At 38.4% G+C, this 7,500-nt stretch overlaps 1 long non-coding RNA gene across 1 annotated transcript in view; it reads right to left on the minus strand.

The window, feature by feature from the left end:
* LOC133577836 (uncharacterized) overlaps positions 1–4,990 on the minus strand; it is a 7,945-nt gene extending 2,955 nt beyond the window's left edge. The window contains exons 1-2 of the long non-coding RNA XR_012049416.1: positions 4,894–4,990; positions 644–1,103 (exon numbers count right to left, since the gene is read on the minus strand). This is a non-coding gene — a long non-coding RNA (uncharacterized lncRNA). The remainder of the gene's footprint in view (positions 1–643; positions 1,104–4,893) is intronic.
* Between the last annotated feature and the right edge of the window lie 2,510 nt (positions 4,991–7,500).

Here is a 7,500-nt window from a genome sequence, read left to right on the forward strand (position 1 = left end):
ATCGTGAGATCGACAGGGGGGTCGGTGCGGCGTCTTCAGTAATGTGGACGCTGTATCGATCCGTTGTGGTGAAGAAGGAGCTGAGCCGGAAGGCAAAGCTCTCAATTTACCGGTCGATCTACGTTCCCATCCTCACCTACGGTCATGAGCTTTGGGTTATGACGGAAAGGACAAGATTACGGGTACAAGTGGCCAAAATGAGTTTCCTCTCTGAGAAGCTCTGCTATCCGGGGGGAGCTCAAAGTAAAGCTGGTGCTCATCCACATGGAGAGGAGCCAGATGAGGTGGTTCTAGCATCTGGTCAGGATGCCACCCGAACGCCTCCCTCGGGTCTGACCGGTAGGAGGCCACGAGGAAGACCCAGGACACCTTTTTTTAACCCTATGCGGCCCCTGGGTCAAAAAGTTTGGGGACTCCTGCATTGGACAGTAAAGAGTGCATCTAAAAAGCGGATGAAATACACAATAGCGTTTGTTGGAGACACACAATCTGTCGGACAATCATGTGTTGTTAGCATTAAAGCTACAGACGCACTTTAGGGTTTACTAAAAAGCACGTTTGAACTGTTTAAATTCCACTATGGATTGAGATAAGTATGACCAAGATGTAAGTGTAAAGTTAGCGCGAGTGTACCAAGACTTACAAAAGAAAAAGCGAAAACACAAAGCGCACTGGGCGATGACGCTGGAGATGTTGAGGGCTCTGCCGCACTCGGGGCTCATCAGGCAGTCACGCGTCTTCAAGCAACATTTGGGGCATTTGCTTTCGCTCTGACTGGTCGTGGTCCGGCTCTGGTTCACTTGAGGCTGTTCCACGTAAATTTGAGGCTGGCGCACGTAAACTTGAGGCTGGCTCACGTAAACTTGAGGCTGGCCCGGGTAAACTTGAGGCTGGCCCGGGTAAACTTGAGGCTGGTCCTGGTAAACTTGGGGATGGCCCGGGTACGTGAACTGTTGGGGTACACCTGGATACGCCGGGGGCTGATCCTGATACCCCTGCTGTGTACTTTGATCTGCTGAAGGATCCATGGCACTCTGATCGTCTCCTTTACCGGTCTTGATGTTCATGGTGTGAAATAGAAAGGTTCAAACCGCGGAAAGATCCTGCAAGACAAGGAACAGGGCGAGAAATGTGTCATTTTTGCATTTTTCACTAGCAAGAAGAAGTATTTTGACAACAATACTGGTAATACAAAAGCCAAAAGCAGTGAAGTTGTCACGTTGTGTAAATGGTAAATAAAAAGAGAATACAAGAAATCCTTTTCAACTTATATTCAATTGAATAGACAGCAAAGACAAGATATTTCATGTTCTTTTAAACGTTTTTTTTTTGGTCCTTTTTGTTATTGTTTACAACGTTAGAGAGTATGCATTTTGATACAGGCAGGCTTTGAGGGTACAATTATTTAAATAGGACCCAATAGTATTTGGCATACTTGCCAACCCTCCCGGATTTTCCGGGAGACTCCCGAAATTCAGCGCCTCTCCCGAAAACCTCCCGGGACAAATTTTCTCCCGAAAATCTCTCGAAATTCAGGCGGAGCTGGAGGCCACGCCCCCTCCAGCTCCATGCGGACCTGAGTCCGCTTTCCCACAATATAAAGAACGTCTACAGTAAAGCAGTCCGTCTGCCGTAAACAGCAATGTTGTGACACTCTTAAACAGGACAATACTGCCATCTAGTGCATTTGATGAAAGCACTTGTGTGCGTGCCACACATCAATGCATCATCAGAGAGGGTGTTCAGCATGGTTAGAAAGAAAGTGACAGAGAATAGAACAAGGATGGACAATTCAACCCTTAACTCAACAATGAGTAGATGAGTGTTATGTGTGTGTATATGTGTAAATAAATGAACACTGAAATTCAAGTATTTCAGTGTTCATTTATTTACACATATACACACACATAACACTCATATATATTTATATATATAAATATATATATATATAGCTAGAATTCACTGAAAGTCAATTATTTCTTATATATATATATATATATATATATATATATATATATATATATATATATATATATATATATATATATATATATATATGAAATACTTGACTTGGTGAATTATAGCTGTAAATATACTCCTCCCCTCTTAACCACACCCCCAACCGCGCCCCCACCCCAACCACGCCCCCTGCACCCACCCCCCAACCCCCACCTCCCGAAATTGGAGCTCTCAAGGTTGGCAAGTATGGTATTTGGTCACTTTATTTTGTAAACAAAAAAAATATATATATAGCATTCAATACCACACATTTAACACATCATATGATTTACAACTATACCAGCAAATTCAAAATGTATGATGCTTTTTAAAATAGTTTTATTGTGTTTATTTAGTTACTTAGTTCTCTAATCTATTGGCAAAGTATCGGAGCGATGATTACTCATGTCATGTTTGTGTAGGAGTTGTTTGGGACCACACCCAGCAGCAGGGCCGGCCCGTGGCATAGGCCGTATAGGCAAATGCTAAGGGCGCCGTCCATCAGGGGGCGCCATGCCAGTGCCACAAATGTTGGAGAAAAAAAAAAAAAAAAAAAGTTGTTACTATTATTTCTAAATACAAAAAAATAATCTCACGTTAATTAAAATGCAAAGTAAAGCCTATTTAATATAAATATTATTTGTTACAACATTACACCCCCCCTCCTCCCCCCGCACGGTGCGCCCCCTCCCTTCCCGTATCATGACTCTTTTTGGACGTCACCACATCAAAAAATCAACACAAGATGTCAAAACGGCCAAAACTGTCAGGTGCCCTGGGAAGAAAAAAGAGAAAAGAAGAGGAGAAACGAGAAAAGACAGAGTTAGCAGGTAGGTAACGTTAGCCTACATGAAATTATTTGTCTGTTACAGAATGTGATAATAACCTGGCTTTTTAGCATTAAGCTAATGTTACATGATTCTGCAATTGCTAATCAATAAATAGCTAGTTCTGTTTTAACATCGGGTTAATATTGTGGAGGGGGCTAAATTGTTATGGAAAATAATAATGTAACGTTAGGTAATTACAGTACTCCCGCCTTACATTCCTCAGGGACATTTGTATTAGATCTTTTAAGCAGATGTTTTTTGTTTACATTGTTATTGCCTTCTGGTTAGCTAATGTTTGCCCTGCAGGTAATAGTCACTTTTCCACCCCTTTATATATTAGATATAGTTGTAAGTAAAAAAAAAAAGGTCAAAGACAAAGCTATTCGGGTTCTTGTGAGTATATACACTTCACTGCCGATGTGGGGGGGCGCCACCTAAAATCTTGCCTAGGGCGCCAGATTGTACACAGAAGGTAGATTATGTATACTTGCCAACCTTGAGACCTCCGATTTCGGGAGGTGGGGGGAGGGGGTTGAGGGTGGGCGTGGTCGGGGTGGGACGGGGGCGTGGTTGGGGGCGTGGCCAAAAGGGGAGGAGTATATTTACAGCTAGAATTCACCAAGTCAAGTATTTCATATATATATATATATATATATATATATATATATATATATATATATATATATATATATATATATATAAGAAATACTTGACGTTCAGTGAATTCTGGCTATATATATATATATATATATATATATATATATATTTTTTTTTTTTTTTTTTTAATTATTATTATTTATTTATTTTTTTTAAATTTATTTATATATATATTTATATATATATATATATATATATATATATATATATATATATATATATATATATATATATATAAAATACATACTTGAATTTCAGTGTTCATTTATTTACACATATACACACACATAACACTCATCTACTCATTGTTGAGTTAAGGGTTGAATTGTCCATCCTTGTTCTATTCTCTGTCACTATTTTTCGAACCATGCTGAACACCTTCTCTGATGATGCATTGCTGTGTGGCACGCACAAAAGTGCTTTCATCAAATGCAGTAGATGGCAGTATTGTCCTGTTTAAGAGTGTCACAACATTTCTGTTTACGGCAGACGAACTGCTTTACGGTATACAAAAAAGTGACTTCTGTTGTTGTGTTGTTGCCACGCTGGGAGGACGTTAATGAAACTGCCTAACAATAAACACACATAAGAAACCAAGAACTCGCCCTCCATCATTCCATAGTTATAACGTGATTGGGCAGGTACGCTTTTTTATATTGTGGAGGACCTGAGTCCGCCTGAATTTCGGGAGATTTTCGGGAGAAAATGTGTCCCGGGAGGTTTTCAGGAGAGGCGCTGAATTTCGGGAGTCTCCCGGAAAATCCGGGAGGGTTGGCAAGTATGAGATAATGAGTTCTACATTTGAGACCTAAAAAGATGCCATAGACATGTTATTTTTTTTGTTTATCTTAGAAATTAAAATATTTAATCTCCATGTGAGACTCCAATATGGATCTGAATTGCCTGGTATCCAAAATGTCGCTCTGTTGTTGTTGTTGTTGTTTTGTTTTGGTCCAAAAAAGTGCTGCGTTCCCTGGGGCGTGTTTTGGTTTGTCACCACTTCCTGTTCAGACACTTCCTGGTCTTGACAAAAACACACCACACGGGCCAAAGGACTTAAAATAAACCCAAATAAATAGAATGGAGCTTTTTATTTATTTATTTGTTTTTTTTTATCCTTGAATGCGACTTTTTGACATTTTAGGACAAAGCGTGAAGACGTTATTGAAGTGACAGAATTTGTCCACGCTCCCTAACTGCCATCGGCGGCCCTGATTGGGTATTTAACGATAAACGGGAGAAGGAAATAACATCTTATTTGTGCCGGGCATCCACAGGGGTATGACAGCATTCAAAAAGTGTTGTTTTTATCATAAGTGATGAAATTCCATCGCCGCCCCCAACAGAGAGAGGAAGTGAGAAAAAGGCCCAACAGGAGAAGACGCCAAAAAATGAACAATCGTCGTACCTTTTTCCGCTTTTAGGGTGTAAATCTTTAAGTTCAAATCCTTTCTTGCTTGGTCGACTTGATGCCCGCTCCTCACCTGCTAAAACTTGAATGGAGCGGGCGTGTTTGTCAAGTCTTACCGGTTTGACAGCTGTCAGGTGGTTACGCCACGCTACTGCTTTCTTAAAGGCGCAGTCGCAGCAGACATATCGGCCTGCGGGTAACAGAAAAAAAAAAAATCCAAATACCGACGTCGTGTAGCATGTAATATGTATGTTTTTTTTTGTAATTGTAATACATGTTTCCACCACTTGTGGCAGTAATGACAATATCAAACAAACTGAAAAAGCCTGGAGCTAAAGTCATAGAGAAGTTTCTTAAGCGCAAAAATTATGACTAACTTGAGGCTTGCATTTTAACATCATTGACAGTTTAACTAAGAAAAATATTCATCATCATTATTATTATTATTATTATTTTTTTTTTACACAGTATATTTGGTTACTACTTGTTTTTCAAATCAGCCTGGCCTAAGCCTAAGGTAATGAGTTTAATAGCTTATTATACACAAAACAGGTACCAATAGGTAAGAAAATTTAGTAGAGCATTTAAAGGGGATTTAACTGTACTCAGTTGTAATACACTTTTCCACCACTTGTGGCAGTTATGACAATATCAAACAAACAGAAGAAACCTGGAGCTAAAGTCATAGAGAAGTTTCTTAAGGGCAAAAAATTATGACTAACTTGAGCCTTGCACTTTAATTTCATTGACAGTTTAATGAAGAAAAATATTCATCATAATTATTATTATTATTATTTTTATGCAGTATATTTGGTTACTACCTATTTTTCAAGTCAGCCTGGCCTAAGCCTATGGTAATGTGTTGAATTGCTAATAATACACAAAACAGGTACCAATAGGTAAGAAAAGTTGGTAGAGCATTTAAAGGGGATTTAACTCCCACTCAGTTGTAATACACTTTTCCACCACTTGTGGCAGTAATGACAATATCAAACAAACAGAAGAAGCCTGGAGCTAAAGTCATAGAGAAGTTTCTTAAGCGCAAAAAATATGACTAACTTGAGGCTTGCACTTTAATTTCATTGACAGTTTAATTAGGAACAATCTTCATCATTATTATTATTTTTACGAAGTATATTTGGTTACTACCTATTTTTCAAATCAGCCTGGCCTAAGCCTAAGGTAATGTATTGAATTGCTAGTAATACACAAAACAGGTACCAATAGGTAAGACAAGTTGGTAGAGCATTTAAAGGGGATTTAACTGTACTCAGTTGTAATACACTTATCCACCACTTGTGGCAGTAATGACAATATCAAACAAACAGAAGAAGCCTGGAGCTAAAGTCATAGAGAAGTTTTTTAAAGCGCACAAATTATGACTAACTTGAGGCTTGCACTTTAATTTCATTGACGGTTTAATTAGGAAAAATATTCATCATTATTATTATTTTTACGCAGTATTTTTGGTTACTACCTATTTTTCAAATCAGCTTGGCCTAAGCCTAAGGTAATGTGTTGAATTGCTAATAATACACAAAAACAGGTACCAATAGGTAAGTGAAGCCTTTATCGTTAATGCGTCCATTCTCCCTTTTCTGTGTACAAACTGTGTCTGCTTGTAAGTACTCTGTGTGTGTGCGCTGCCGAACATGCTCCTCTGCTCGTAAAACCAGCAATGTCACCACGTGACGACGACACACTGTCATGCCTGTAAAAAAAAAAATATATATATATGGCAAACCGGTACTTTTCAAACAGAGTACAGTACCGTTTTTGATTCATTAGTACCGCAACACTATACTAGTACTGGTGTACCGTACGACCCTAGTTTCCGCCCATTTGTTCTTCATTTATTTTGCTGTGCATTTTTCGTTTTCAAGACCTCCCGCTTGAAGTTTTCTGTCTTTGTGCTACGACGTTGTCCTTGGTCTTCTTCCCATGTTGTTTGTACTCGTGACCTTTTTGAGGAATTGGAATGATCCTCCCCTTTGCTTCAGTTGACGCCTGTCGTGTTGGAGCCATGATTCAGGCCACTCCCTCTTAATTGGAGACTAATGAACACATTTAATCCGATAAAGGTGTTAGTTTTTTAAATGAAAAAAAAAATAAAAAATGTACAAGGTGATTACATAACTGTTTTAATTGCATAATTGAGTGATTCCAATTTTTTTTTACTCTGCTTGACCTAAAAAATTAAACTATTACTGACTTGATTTATTTTAATGTTTCCTAAGGCCAGAAATATGTCATTTGAATTGATTGATTGATTGACACTTTTATTAGTAGATTGCACAGTACAGTACATATTCTGTACAATTGACCACTAAATGGTAACACCCCAATAAGTTTTTCAACTTGTTTAAGTCAGGGTCCACGTTAATCAATTCATGATAAATGAATTGATAACAGATGGTTTTGTGTCATGTCTGTTATACAAACCCCAAAACCAGTGAAGTTGTCACGTTGTGTAAATGGTAAATAAAAACAGAATACAATGATTTGCAAATCCTTTTCAACTTATATTCAATTGAATAGACTGCAAAGACAAGATACTTAACGTTCAAACTGGTGAACTTTGTTATTTTTTGCAAATATTAGCTC

The sequence above is a fragment of the Nerophis lumbriciformis genome, linkage group LG39, assembly GCF_033978685.3.
Source record: "Nerophis lumbriciformis linkage group LG39, RoL_Nlum_v2.1, whole genome shotgun sequence".
NCBI classification, from domain to species: Eukaryota; Metazoa; Chordata; class Actinopteri; order Syngnathiformes; family Syngnathidae; genus Nerophis; species Nerophis lumbriciformis.